This window comes from Pongo pygmaeus, chromosome 1, assembly GCF_028885625.2.
Source record: "Pongo pygmaeus isolate AG05252 chromosome 1, NHGRI_mPonPyg2-v2.0_pri, whole genome shotgun sequence".
Taxonomy (NCBI): domain Eukaryota; kingdom Metazoa; phylum Chordata; class Mammalia; order Primates; family Hominidae; genus Pongo; species Pongo pygmaeus.
Window position 1 is genome coordinate 192,852,020 of NC_072373.2, and position 12,685 is coordinate 192,864,704.

The following is a 12,685-nucleotide window of genomic DNA, read 5'->3' on the forward strand; positions in this document are numbered from 1 at the left end:
ACTTGAATCTGGGAGGTGGAGGTTGCAGTGAGCCAAGATCGCGCCACTGCACTCCAGCCTGGATGACGGAGAAAGACTCAGTCTCAAAAAAAAAAAAGAAAGAAAAAGGAAATTCAGGCAAGAGACAGTAAATGAGAGCAGGTTATCTAAAATAAGTTTTCATTTTCATGTTTAGCTAATGTGAGTAAGCTAACGCATGTCAGGATGCTTTGAAAACTGTAAAGCATTTTACAAATTATATTCGTGGTTATTATTAGCAGAATAAAAGTTCTGGTTTAAAGGTAGTGATATACATTATCTAGGAACTATTTTTTTTTTTGAGATGGAGTTTCACTCTTGTTGCCTAAGCTGGAGTGCAGTGGCACGATCTTGGCTCACTGCAACCTCTGCCTCCTGGGTTCTAGCAATTCTCCTGCCTCAGCCTCCTGAGTAGCTGGGATTACAGGCGCGCACCACCATGCCCAGCTAATTTTTTGAATTGTTAGTAGAAATGAGGTTTCACCATGTTGGTCAGGCTGGTCTCGAACTCTTGACCTCAGGTGATCCACCTGCCTCGGCCTTCCAAAGTGCTGAGATTACAGGCATGAACCACCATGCCCGGCCCATCCAGGAACTATTACAGGTAAATTAGAAAAAAAAAAGTGACTAGTAATTACAGTACCAAGGACTAAGATGTTACCAAACAGAAATAGGGTGAATGATTCAGCAAGGAATATCTTTTTTGCTGTGGTTGAGGTCTTGAAATTGCATATGGCTTATTGATGGCATATCACTTTTCCTTTGCTAGCCTTAGAGAGACCATCTTGTCCCACCTCCTACCCTATGCAGAAATCTCCCTATGGCATCTCTGACATCAGTTAATCTTGTTTCTGCTTGAAGACATCCAGAACAACAAGAGCACAGTGTTTCATACCTCAACCCAATACATTTCTTAGCCAGCTCTCATTGTTAGAAAGCTTTTGCTTGTATAGAACCAAAACCTGCCTTTCTGCAGGTGCTGCCCACTGGTTCTAGATCTGCCTTCCTGAGTAAACTTCCTCCCACAGGACAGTCCATCAGCTATTTGAAGATCATGGATTTTTCTTCCTCTTGTATAGGCCAACCACCTCCATTTACTTAAATGTCCCTCTGTGACATTTTCCCCAGTCTCTCATCAGCCTAGTCACCTTTGATTATATGAATTCCAGTTTTCCAAAGTCCTTTTTTTCTTCTTTTTTTGAGACGGAATTTCGCTGTTGTTGCCCAGGCTGGAGTGCAATGGCGTGACCCCGGCTCACTGCAACCTCCGCCTCCCAGGTTCAAGCGATTCTTCTGCCTCAGCCTCCCAAGTAGCTGGGATTACAGGCATGCGCTACCACACCCAGCCAATTTTGTATTTTTAGTAGAGACAGGGTTTCTCCATGTTGGTCAGGCTGATCTCGAACTCCTGACCTCAGGTGATCTGCCTGCCTTGGCCTCCCATAGTGCTGGGATTACAGGCATGAGCCACCGCGCCCGGCCCCAAAGTCCTTTTAAAATCTGCAGTTGAGCGCAGTCTCATAAGTGTGAGTCAACTAGCACTGAATACATTATGGTTCTTATCTCTTAATCTGGACACTGTACTACAATTACTATATAGTCTATATTTTATCAGCAACATCTTACTGTTAGCTTATAGTTGGAAATTTCTAGAGTAGTGCTTCTTAACTGCGGGCAGCTTTGCCCTCAGGAGATGTTTGGCAATGTCTAGAAACATTTTGTGTTGTCATACTGTGGAGGCGATACTGGAATCTAGTGGGTAGAGGTTAAAGACATTGTTAAATGTTTTACAGTGCACAGGACGGCCCCCTACAACAAAGAACTGGCCCAAAATAGCGATAGTGCTGGGATTGAGAAAACCTGCTCTAGATTATTCTCATGTATGCAGCTGTCAGATCTGACAAAAATGAAAATGGAGACCTGCATGTAAGCCTTATTAAAAATATCTCCCGGCCGGACATGGTGGCTCACGCCTGTAATCCCAACACTTTGGGAGGCCAAGGCGGGTGGATCACCTGGGGTCAGGAGTTCGAGACCAGCCTGGCCAACACAATGAAACCCTGTCTCTATTAAAAATACAAAAAATTAGCCAGGCGTGGTGGCAGATGCCTGTAATCCCAGCTACTCCGGAGACTGAGGCAGGGGAATTGCTTGAACCCGGGAGGTGGAGGTTGCAATGAGCCAAGATGGTGCCACTGCACTCCAGCCTGGGCAAGAAGAGCAAAACTCCGTCTCAAAAAATAAAAAATAAAAATACCTCCCTATGAAATTTTATCTTGTTGGTTTCAGTCCAATATTTGAGCTTGTAGGGGGGTTCATTTCAACTCAACAAACATTTATAAAGCAAAATGCTGTTATGCTCTGTGGATGTTGCAGATGATTGTGGTAGTTGATTTATAGCATAGAAGCAGAAATTGTTTACACCAATAATCATAGCAGCAAACACAATGTGGTAAATGTGAAGGAGAGGTACAGATATTGCACTGTGAGCACAGGGAAGCTCACCCTTAATTCTGGGATCAAGGAAGTCTTTGTGAAAAAGGTGGCGTTTGAGCTGGTCTTAAAGACAACATACAATTTAGGAAAAAAGCAGGAGAAGGTTTTTCCAAGAGGGAGGAACAGCATGAAACAAGGAATGCAGGTGGGAAACAGGCCATTTTCAGAGAATAGCCAGTTGTCCTGTTACAACAGAGTCAGCACACTTTTTTCTGCTTAGGGCTAAATAGTAAATATTCTGGGCTTTGCAGGCTATAAGGTCTCTGTTGGAACTACTCCATTCTTCCATTGTAGCACAAAAGCAGCCATAGACAATACATAAAGAATGAACATGGCCAAGTTCTGATAAGACTTCACAAAAACAGGCAGTGGGGTGGATTTGGTTCACTGGCTGTAGTGTGCCGACCCTTAGGCTAGAACATAGGAGTAGAAGGAGATAAGGATGGAAAGACAGCAAAGATCCAAACATGGAAGGCAGTGACAACCTTCTATGGGTTTTGAACTGTACTCTTCTAGAAATGGTGGGAAACCATTGGAGGTGTCTAAGCCAAGGCTAGAGTGGTTAGATAGAGAATGTGGTTAGAGTAGCATTTTAGAAAGATTGGTCTGGCAGCAGAGGTAGCTTGGAGGCAGAGGAAAACTGGAGACTTCTTGCCTAGTTAGGAGACAGTTGTAGTTTATGTTTGGGGTTTCATTTAAATCTGAAGAAAGGATAGTGGCCTTGTTCATGGGAAGAATCAAGGGCTTTTGTAGAAGTACGAGAGAACTTTGTACATGTTATTGGAGTTTGATGAATGAGCCATGAGTTGGGTATGATTCAAAGGTTTTGAATAGGCCAGGCACAGTGGCTCATGCCTGTAATCCCAGCACTTTCGGAGGCCGAGGCAGGTGGATCAGTTGAGGTCTGGAGCTCTAGACCAGCCTGGCCAACATAGTGAAACCCTGTCTCTACTAAAAATACAAAAATTAGCCAGTTGTGGTGGTGCATGCCTGTAGTCCCAGCTACTTGGGAGGCTGAGGCAGGAGAATCACTTAAACCTAGAGGGCGGAGGGTGCAGTGAGCCATGATTGTGCCACTGCATTCCAGCCTGGGCAACAAAGAGAATCTGTTACCAAAAAAAAAAAAAAAAAAAAAAGGTTTTGAATCATGTTGATTGAAAGGATTCATCTATTTTCCCAAATTTGTTGAGTTTCTGCTGTGTCTTCGTACAGCTTTTTGATGGAGCTTCAAATCTAGGTGAAGAGTTAAGCAGTTAAGAGTCCGTTGTGGTAGATACTTTAACAGAGGTGTATTCGAAGTGCTGTGTGCATGCTGAGGAGAAAGTGGCTAACTCTGCTCCCCCCACCCTCCAAATGGTGATCCCATTCGTAGGAATCAAGAAAGATGGGAAAAGGAAAAAGCTTTGGTGGGGTAATTAGTGAGTTTGGTAGGAGTGTATTGAACGTATAGTCCTTGGAGAAAAGTAACATGAACAAATGGAAAGCTCATTGGAAACGTGTATCTGAGGTCAAAGAAATGGTTTGGAGTTAGAATAGTAGTAGAAAGGGGCCTTCAAACTGTGGGTAGTTTACTTAAGGGAGAAGTAAGAGTTGGCCTGAGAATTTAAGGGTTGGAAAGAGAAAGAGGAACCCAAGAAGATCACAGTAGTCAAAGAGATGGGTCGACTGCAGTGTTGTGGAAGCTGAAGGAAGAGAGTGTCAACAAATGAGCATATTCCTGTGTGACCCTGCAGAGGGATTGAGGAGCCCCAAAGAAGCCATTAGTTCTGCTGGTTGTGCAGTTGTTCACGTATCATGAGAAGACTTGCAGCAGAGCACTGGGGCTGAAGCCAGGTTTTGAGTGATGAAGAAGTGAGTGAGTGATGAGGAAACAGGAGGCAGGAAATGTCAAGTTGGCTTTTTTTTTTTTTTTTTTTAATAAGTTTGGTAGTTAGAGGAAGAAGAGTGATGAGGCAGTAGTAGCTAGCTCAAGGGGATTGAATCATTTTTGTTTAGCATAGGTAATTTGGACATGGTATAGGACCTAAACTTTAGGCCATCCTCCATTAATGATTATTGTGTGAAAGTGTTTCATGAGCGAATGTTCGGGAAACATTAAGTTAAACCAAGACAGAAATTTGTTGATTAGGACTTCTCAGAGCCTTTGATGTGCCAACAACTAAGAAGGAAGAAAACACAGAATTTTTCAAATGCTTTAAACTTGAGAAACCATTTTTCAGATCTAATTTCCAGGGATCAGTGTTTTGTGGAACACATTTTGGGAAATGCTGATCTAGGCAGAAGAGGAGAAGATGGTACAGAGGGAATGATTATACAATCAGTGAAAAGCTGTCACTTTTCCACTTTGTACTATTCAAATTGGTTTATTCTATTTGCAAGTCTGCTTTGCCATTCATGTCTTCAGGTCATTGATAATCATATTGAATAGCACAGGGTCTAGGATATTATGAGCACTTTGTTCAGTTTGCTGGGGATTTAGCTCACTCCACTTTCCTCCCACCCACATTTTCCCATGCTATCCATGAGACCTTTGTGGAAGATGCTATATATTTTTTTTTTTTTTTTTTTTTTTGAGACGGAGTCTTGCTGTCGCCCAGGCTGGAGTGCAGTGGCATGATCTCGGCTCACTGCAGGCTCCGCCCCCTGGGGTTCACGCCATTCTCTTGCCTCAGCCTCCCGAGTAGCTGGGACTACAGGCGCCCGCCACCTCGCCCGGCTAATTTTTTGTGTTTTTAGTAGAGACGGGGTTTCACCGTGTTAGCCAGGATGGTCTCGATCTCCTGACCTCGTGATCTGCCCGCCTCGGCCTCCCAAAGTGCTGGGATTACAGGCGTGAGCCACCGCGCCCGGCCGGAAGATGCTATATTCTTGAAATCAGTAGGTTTGGGGTTGGGTGGAGATTGAAGGAGAAGTAGCAGTAGCTTTAGTCTTTGAAAATCTTGCTTAATGACCAGACATTCAGGAGGCTTGCCTTCCTGAAGCACTGTCTTAGCTTAGCTTTTGTTTTGGCAGTGATTTTATTTTGGCATTAAAATCCACTTACTTGGCCTGAAGAGGCTGATGTTTATGACTACTCGATAACAGACTTCATGATCCTTTAGCTCTTCCTTACTCCTTTTCCTTTCATTTTTTTCAGCTTGGTTTTTGTTTTTTTCTTTCCCTCCATGCACAGGTGTTACTCTTGAGAAATCAAATCATTTGATAACTAGTTGGTCTTCTTGGCTTCCCAAGCAGCTTATTTTCTGAGTCACATTTTAGCCTGAATTTCCTGTTTACTCCTGGTTTTTTCATTGTTTCATATAGTGTGGAGTTGGCTTACCTATTACTTCATTTTCTTTTCTTCATGCTTGTCTTGTGCAAAAAATAAACCAACCAGAACCTTGCCACAGTTAGTCTTTTCCTACCACAAGGCCACTGGTCATGCTGACTCAAATTTCACGTATCTGATTCTCTTACTTGTTATTTCATTACTGTCTCCCTACTGATTTGGTAGCTTTGAGATCTGTCTTTCTCCCTCTCTCTTTCTTTCTCTCTCTCTTCCTTTTTTCTCTCTTTCTCTCTCTTATTCCCTTCCTCCCTCCCTTCCTTCCTTCTTTTCCCTTTCTGTCTTTCTTCTTTCCTTTCTTGAGACAGGGTCTCACTCTGTCACACAGGTTGGAGTGATGACAGTGGTGGGATCGTAGCTCACTGTAACCTCAAACTCCTGGGCTCAAGCAGTCCTCCTGCCTCGACCTCCCAAAGTGCTGGGATTATAGGCATGAGCCATGGCACTTGGCCAGCTTGCAAAATTTCTAATAAAAATATTTTCATTCTGCCTAAAAACAAAAGCTTTTTTTTTTTTTTTTTTTTTTTTTTTGGTTGAGACGGGTCCATTCTGTAGCCAGGCTGGAGTACAGTGGCACGATCATGGCTCACTGCAGCCTTAACCTCCCAGGCTCAAGACATCCTGCCACCTCAGCCTCCACAGTAGCTGGGACCACAGGCATGTGCTACTGTGCTGGCTACTTTTTGGTTGTTGTTTTGGTAGAGAGGGGTCTCACTATGGGCTGGTTCCAAGCTCCTGGGCTCACGCAATCCTTCCACCTTGGCGTCCCAAAGTATTGTGATTACCGGCGTGAGCCACCATGTCTGGCCCTTTAAGGCCTTTCTACTCCAAGTCTCTAAGCAGCTGTGTCTTGTTGTTTGTTTGTTTACATATTTTGTTTTATTTTTTTAAGACACTGGGTCTTGCTATGTTTGTCCAGGCCATGATCATAGCTCACTGTAACCTGGAACTTCTGGCCTCAACCAATTCTCCCTCCTTAGCCTCCTGAGCTGCTGAGATTAAAGGCATGAGCTACCACACCTGGCAACTGTGTTTTCTTTAGTTGGTTTGTGCAGTCCATTCTTGAATCTGTGCCCTTCCAGAGAACCTGCCAGGACTGTCTAGTTACCTGTACATCTACCTCTGTCTGAACTACATTGGTGATGTGATACATCCTCCATGGCTAACTGACCTTGCCAGTTTTCTATAGAGTAGTTGGCCAAGGAGCATGAAAAAACCCTAGGAATCATATGCCAAATTTATTCTACATGATGCACCAAAGTATTCCAGCACATTGATTAGGAAAGGTATCATTTTCTACCAACAAGCACAGTTACAGCAATTTTTTTTTTTTTTGAGATGAAGTCTTGCTCTGTTGCCCAGGCTGGAGTACAGTGGCATGATCTTGGCTCACTGCAACCTCTGCCTCCAGGGTTCAAGAGATTCTCCTGTCTCAGCATCCCAAGTAGCCAGGATTACAGGCATGTACCACTAGGCCTGGCTAAATTTTGTATTTTTAGTAGAGATGGGGTTTCACCATATGGGTCAGGCTGGTCTTGAACTCCTGACCTCAGGTGATCCACCCGCCTTGGCCTCCCACAGTGCTGGGATTACAGGTGTAAGCCGCTGCGCCTGGCCTACAGCAATGTTTTTAGGCTGCTTGGTATATTGCTTCTAGACATGCCATGAACTAATCGCATGGCCAGTGGCATTCCAAGAGGAGAGTTATTTCTTTTAGTGTGACAGATTTTAAGTATAAGAATAACAGGAAAAATCTGACTCCAGTGTTTTGGAGCCTTTTTGCAATGTATGTCCTTTACTTTGGGAGACCTAGTTCCAATCTCATGCCTCAATATAAATTCCTCAGGCAGTGGAATAATCCACTCAGACAAACCAAGATGTTGTTGACTCTCCTAGAGGGGAACTACCCACTTTTTAGTCTTTGCATACTGTGATTACATTTCTTTGCAGGTTCCCTTCTGAACTCTGATGGCTTGTAAGTGTGAGGCTCTGTAGGAATCCAGAGCAAGAAGCATTTTCCATTTACCCCCATATGAAGCCATTTTATCAGTGTGTCTGCATGTGTATTATGTACCTCTCCTTAGTAATCAGCATTTCCATCACTCAGGTCCACTGGCCTGAAAAAGGGACTAGACTGGTTTTGTGTACAATTGGGTTTCAAACTTGGTGCTATAGGAATTATAGGTCTCGATTTACATTTTACATAGTTGTACATATTAAGTACTGCCAACATTTTGCTATTATATGACATTGGCAAAAGAACCTGAATTTTATTTTTTTCCCTTCTTATTTAAATCAGGCTTACTCGTTTCTTCTGTGATGTGCAAAGGGATAGTTTCAGCCTAGGTTCCAGCTTTGTTCTGTTATGTACTAGCTATGTGGCCTTGGGCAAGCTGCTCTGTTTCTTTTTTTATAAAATTGAAATAAAAATATCCCATTGCATTTTGTAAAGATTAAATGAGATTTATTCATATGTAATATGTATAAAACATTTAGCATAGTGTCTGGTGCATCATGATTGTTCGCTGGATGTTCATTTGCTTTCTTTTCCTCATAGGCCCCCATGGTTCTTGAAGGAGGTAAAGAGGTAATGTCCAGTTTAACAAGAGGTTAAAATGTTCTTTGTTAGGCGCTCTTTGGGAGGTGTTTTCTCCTTGAGACAAGCTTACATATAAATTGTGATTAGGTTCCGGGATAGCCCATAGAAATCTTGGTAACCCCTAATTAGCTGAACGGTTGTATTAATACTGCCATGGAACATAAACCACCATTTATAACTGTGTTTTATTCATTTAATTTTTTGAGACAGGGTCTCACTTTGTCACCCAGGCTGAGTGCAGTGGAGTGATTATGGCTCACTGCAGCCTTGACCTCACCAGCTCAAGCGATCCTCCCACCTCAGCCACCACACCTGGCTAATTTCTTATTTTTTTGGAGAGTCGAGGTCTTGCTGTGTTGCCCATGCTGGTCTCGAACTTCTGGGCTCAAGCAATCCTCCCACCTCAGCCTCCCAAAGTGCTAGGTGAGCACTTACAGGCGTGAGCCACCTCACTGGCCCATACAACAGTATTTTAAAATGAGAACCTGTTTGTAGTCCCCTGCAGGCGTTCTGTGGATACCAGCTTTTGCCACTCCTCTCTCTCTTATACTTGGCTTCCTTTGACTTAGTATCAGGCCACTGAAAATTATTTCCATGATGGGCATTTGGGGCACCAGGCAGAGCTAAGGGCTCTCAAAGAACGAGGACTTCTATTATGCTGGCAATGGTGGCGGAGAGAGGAAGATGGCTGGCTGTTGAATACCTGCTATGTACCAATCACTGTTATGGGCTTTAATATAGTTTTGTATTTAATTTTCACAGCAATCCTATAACATAGATACTATTAGCCCCCATTTTACAGATGACAAACTGACGCTTAGAAACACACAACTAGCAACTGGTAGAACTGAGATTTGAACTGAGGACTTTCTGGATGCCAAAGCCTATGCTTTCTACCATCACACACCACTTTTGCAAAGATACAAGAATCAGGTATTGAGACCTGTTGGCTGTGAAAAGGGCTAAGAAATGAAGGGACAGCAGCACTTGTTCTGTAAGGGTAAAGGTTTGAGGTGTGGGGAACAGCTGGATGAAGTCAGCTCTCATGGTGGGGGATGGGAACCCTGAGGTCTACAGGGTTCTTATATTTCTGAGCTTTTTGGTTGTCCATTATGGAGAATAAATGATACCAGTGCCAGTGTGGGGAATGGAGTCGGACACGGAGAGGGAAGGGAAGTCCCTAGTGATGGGGAGGAAAAGGCAGTTTCTACAGCCATAACAGCCAGGCCAGTCATTTATTTATGAGAATATTCATGTGCTAGGTGCCCAGAAGCAGGAACTCTCTTGTGGAATAGGGGGCTGTAAATATGTGTGTAAAATCTGCTTCTCACTTTCACTTTCCTTTCCTCCAGGAAAAACCCAGCCTTTTTTCTTTTTTCTTTCTTTCCACAGGTGTTGACTTTTTTCTTTCTCTAATTTTTTAAAAAAATTTTTGCCTTCTGGGGTCACAGTGTTTAATTTTCTCACTTTTGCTTATCCCATTCACCTTTCTTCTCTGATTCTGTTACCTTAACAAGTCAATCATCTTTGTTAAATGTTTCTGTATTCTAGAACTGCTCAGAACACTTTGTAAATCATCATCAATTCTCTGAAAGCTCCTACTTTGTGCCCATTACTAGCATGAGGTGCTATCCTCAGTGCACCTAACCTGTGCTCCCTCCATGTTGCCTAACAGGGTAATCGACAGCTGTTTGAGGCCACTCAGGAAGATTAAAGTTATGCTTAGAGCCTGAAGCTCTTTTGGAGGAACGCTTTTTTTTTTTTTTTTTTTTTTTTTAAGTGACATTATGTTCATATTATAGATACTCTCGTTCCTTTTTTTTTTTTTTTTTTTTTTTTTTAAATGGGGTCTCACTCCATCACCCAGCTGCTCATGTCTTTAAATTCAGGTTGAGGATCACCACCTTCAAGAAGCCTTTCTAAGGTCATTGAAGTCTAAGTTAGATGTTTCTTTGATATATTCCCATAGTATGCTGAATATCTGTTATCAGTAAAACTTCTCAAACCATATTGTTCTTGTCTGATTCTCCTTTTGACTTTCAGCTCTTTGAGAGTAGGGACAATTTTTTTTATGTATTCCTAGCAGCCAGGACAGTATAATTTCTGGAACATAATTTTTAGGATGTATGAATGATAAACCTTAGTTGTATTGAAATGTTCCAAATGTTGCAATACCTCCTGTATGTAACCATGAAAACCTACACGTTTTTGCAACTTCCTGCTCTGATCCAGTTTGAGGAGGTTTAGTTTTCCCTTTTTGTGAAATTTTGTGCTATTTTAAAATGATTCTGAAAGACACAGAATAGTGACTTCTTCTCCCTCCAAATGAGATGAGAGATTACTCATTTATTCAGCATTTTATGGGGGGAGCACGCATTTGCTTTGACAGTCAACTGTCTCACACCCTACTTTTAAATACAAATATTTTCAGGCCGGGTGTGGTGGCTCATACCTGTAATTCCAACGCTTTGGGAGGCTGAGGTGAGAAATTTATTTGAGGCCACGAGTTCCTGACCAGCCTGGCCTAACATAGTGAGACCCCATCTCTACAAAAAATAAAAATATTAGCCAGGCATGGTGGTACATACCTATAGTCGCAGTTACTCAAGAGGCTGAAATAGACTGCTTGAGCCCAGGAGGTTGAGGCTGTAGTGGGCTGAGATCATGCCACTGCATTCAGCCTAGGTGACAGAGAGAAACTCCATCTATTCAATCAATCAGTCCATCAATCAATCAATCAAAATCCAACAAATACTTTCCCCAATCTGTGTCCTCTTCTAACTTGCTATCCACCCCCCCGCCCCCCCACTTTATCTCCTCAGCCAGGTTTCTGGAAAGTAGTTGATATTCATTGTCTCACATTCTCACTTCTCTTCCTACCATTCTAGTGAAGCTAGTTGTGCTGAGGCAATTATGACTTTGTGAGTCAGCTAAATCCAAGAGGTGTTTTATCAATCATCTCTGTTACATTTGACCTACTTGACCATTCTCCTTGAAACTATTCCTTTGTCACATGTCACTTGTAGTCCTTGTCATACCTTTTCAGTCCCACTGGTTTTGTTCATTTGTTCATTCATTCAAAAAATACAAATCAAGCGCCACTTCTCCACAAGGCTAGTCCCGGAAGTTGTGTCAGTGAACAGGATAAACGTGGGCCCTGCTCTCATGGCGCTTACAGTCCAGCCGGGAAGTAGCTATTCACTCATTTAATTGGACAAATATTTATTTAGTGCCTGTTGTTTTTCAGATACTGTTGTGCCTAGCTATGAAACATAATGATGTAAATGGTTTAATCATGTAATTATTGCATCTTAATTTTATCATGTGCTTTACAGGAAGCCCTGAAAACCTATAATTAGGATACCTATTCTAGTTTGGGATAGAAGTAAGGGTCAATCAGGAAGAGTTCCTAGAGGAAGGGTCATTTAGTGGAGGCTTGAATTGTGCAAATGAAAAAACATGAATGGGAGTAGAGTTTGGCAGGGCAGGGAGACAGGAGGGGGTAGTTAATTATTTATTGCGGTTACTTATAAAGTTAACAACAGCTGTAGCATCTTAAGAGTGAAATTCTGCTCTTATCATTCAGCGTTGTTGTAAGCTTTATGATTGAGACATGCAGACTCCTTTATCCCAGCATCCACAGTCCCAGTTCTCCTTAGTGGTGAGTGATCATTTTCAATTCTCTATCTGGCAGCACAAAAGAGGTTTTTTAGTCTTGTTGGGAAGTCAGAATATATGCATGAGACAATAATTAACAGTATAAACTAAGTGTCAAATGAGTGGTATAGTTAAGTATTACTGGCATTTAGAGAAGGGCACTGTCATGTAGACATGGAATGATGATGAAGGAGCTTGTAGTTCCTGAGGCTTGCGTTAAAGGAAGAGAAGGACTCAGAAAAGCGGAGAAGAAAGGAACTAGGCATTTCCAGTAGAGAAGGAGAGAACAAAGTCAGGGAAGTAGGAATTCAGTCTTGCAAATGGGTAAGAGTGTACTGTTGCTTATAGGCCTAGACAGAGTCTTCTGTTTGGCTGCTTACCAAGCAATGTGATAGAAGACAGAAGCAGCCCTGGAAAGATCTTTGAATGTTAGGCTAAGGAATTGGGACTTTATCATTTGAGCAGAGAGATGGAATGTGTGGAAAACTGTTTTAGACTTAATTTGGCAACAAATGACTGCAAAACTAGGTCCTGAGACATGAGAAGAATGCCTGGATTAGTGGTTCAATAAGGAATTCAGTTTAACAAAT

The 12,685-nt window shown here is 42.4% G+C and overlaps 1 protein-coding gene across 4 annotated transcripts in view; it reads left to right on the forward strand.

The window, feature by feature from the left end:
* Positions 1-12,685, forward strand: part of MTF1 (metal regulatory transcription factor 1) — a 51,636-nt gene that overhangs the window by 4,505 nt on the left and 34,446 nt on the right. The window lies entirely within an intron of this gene.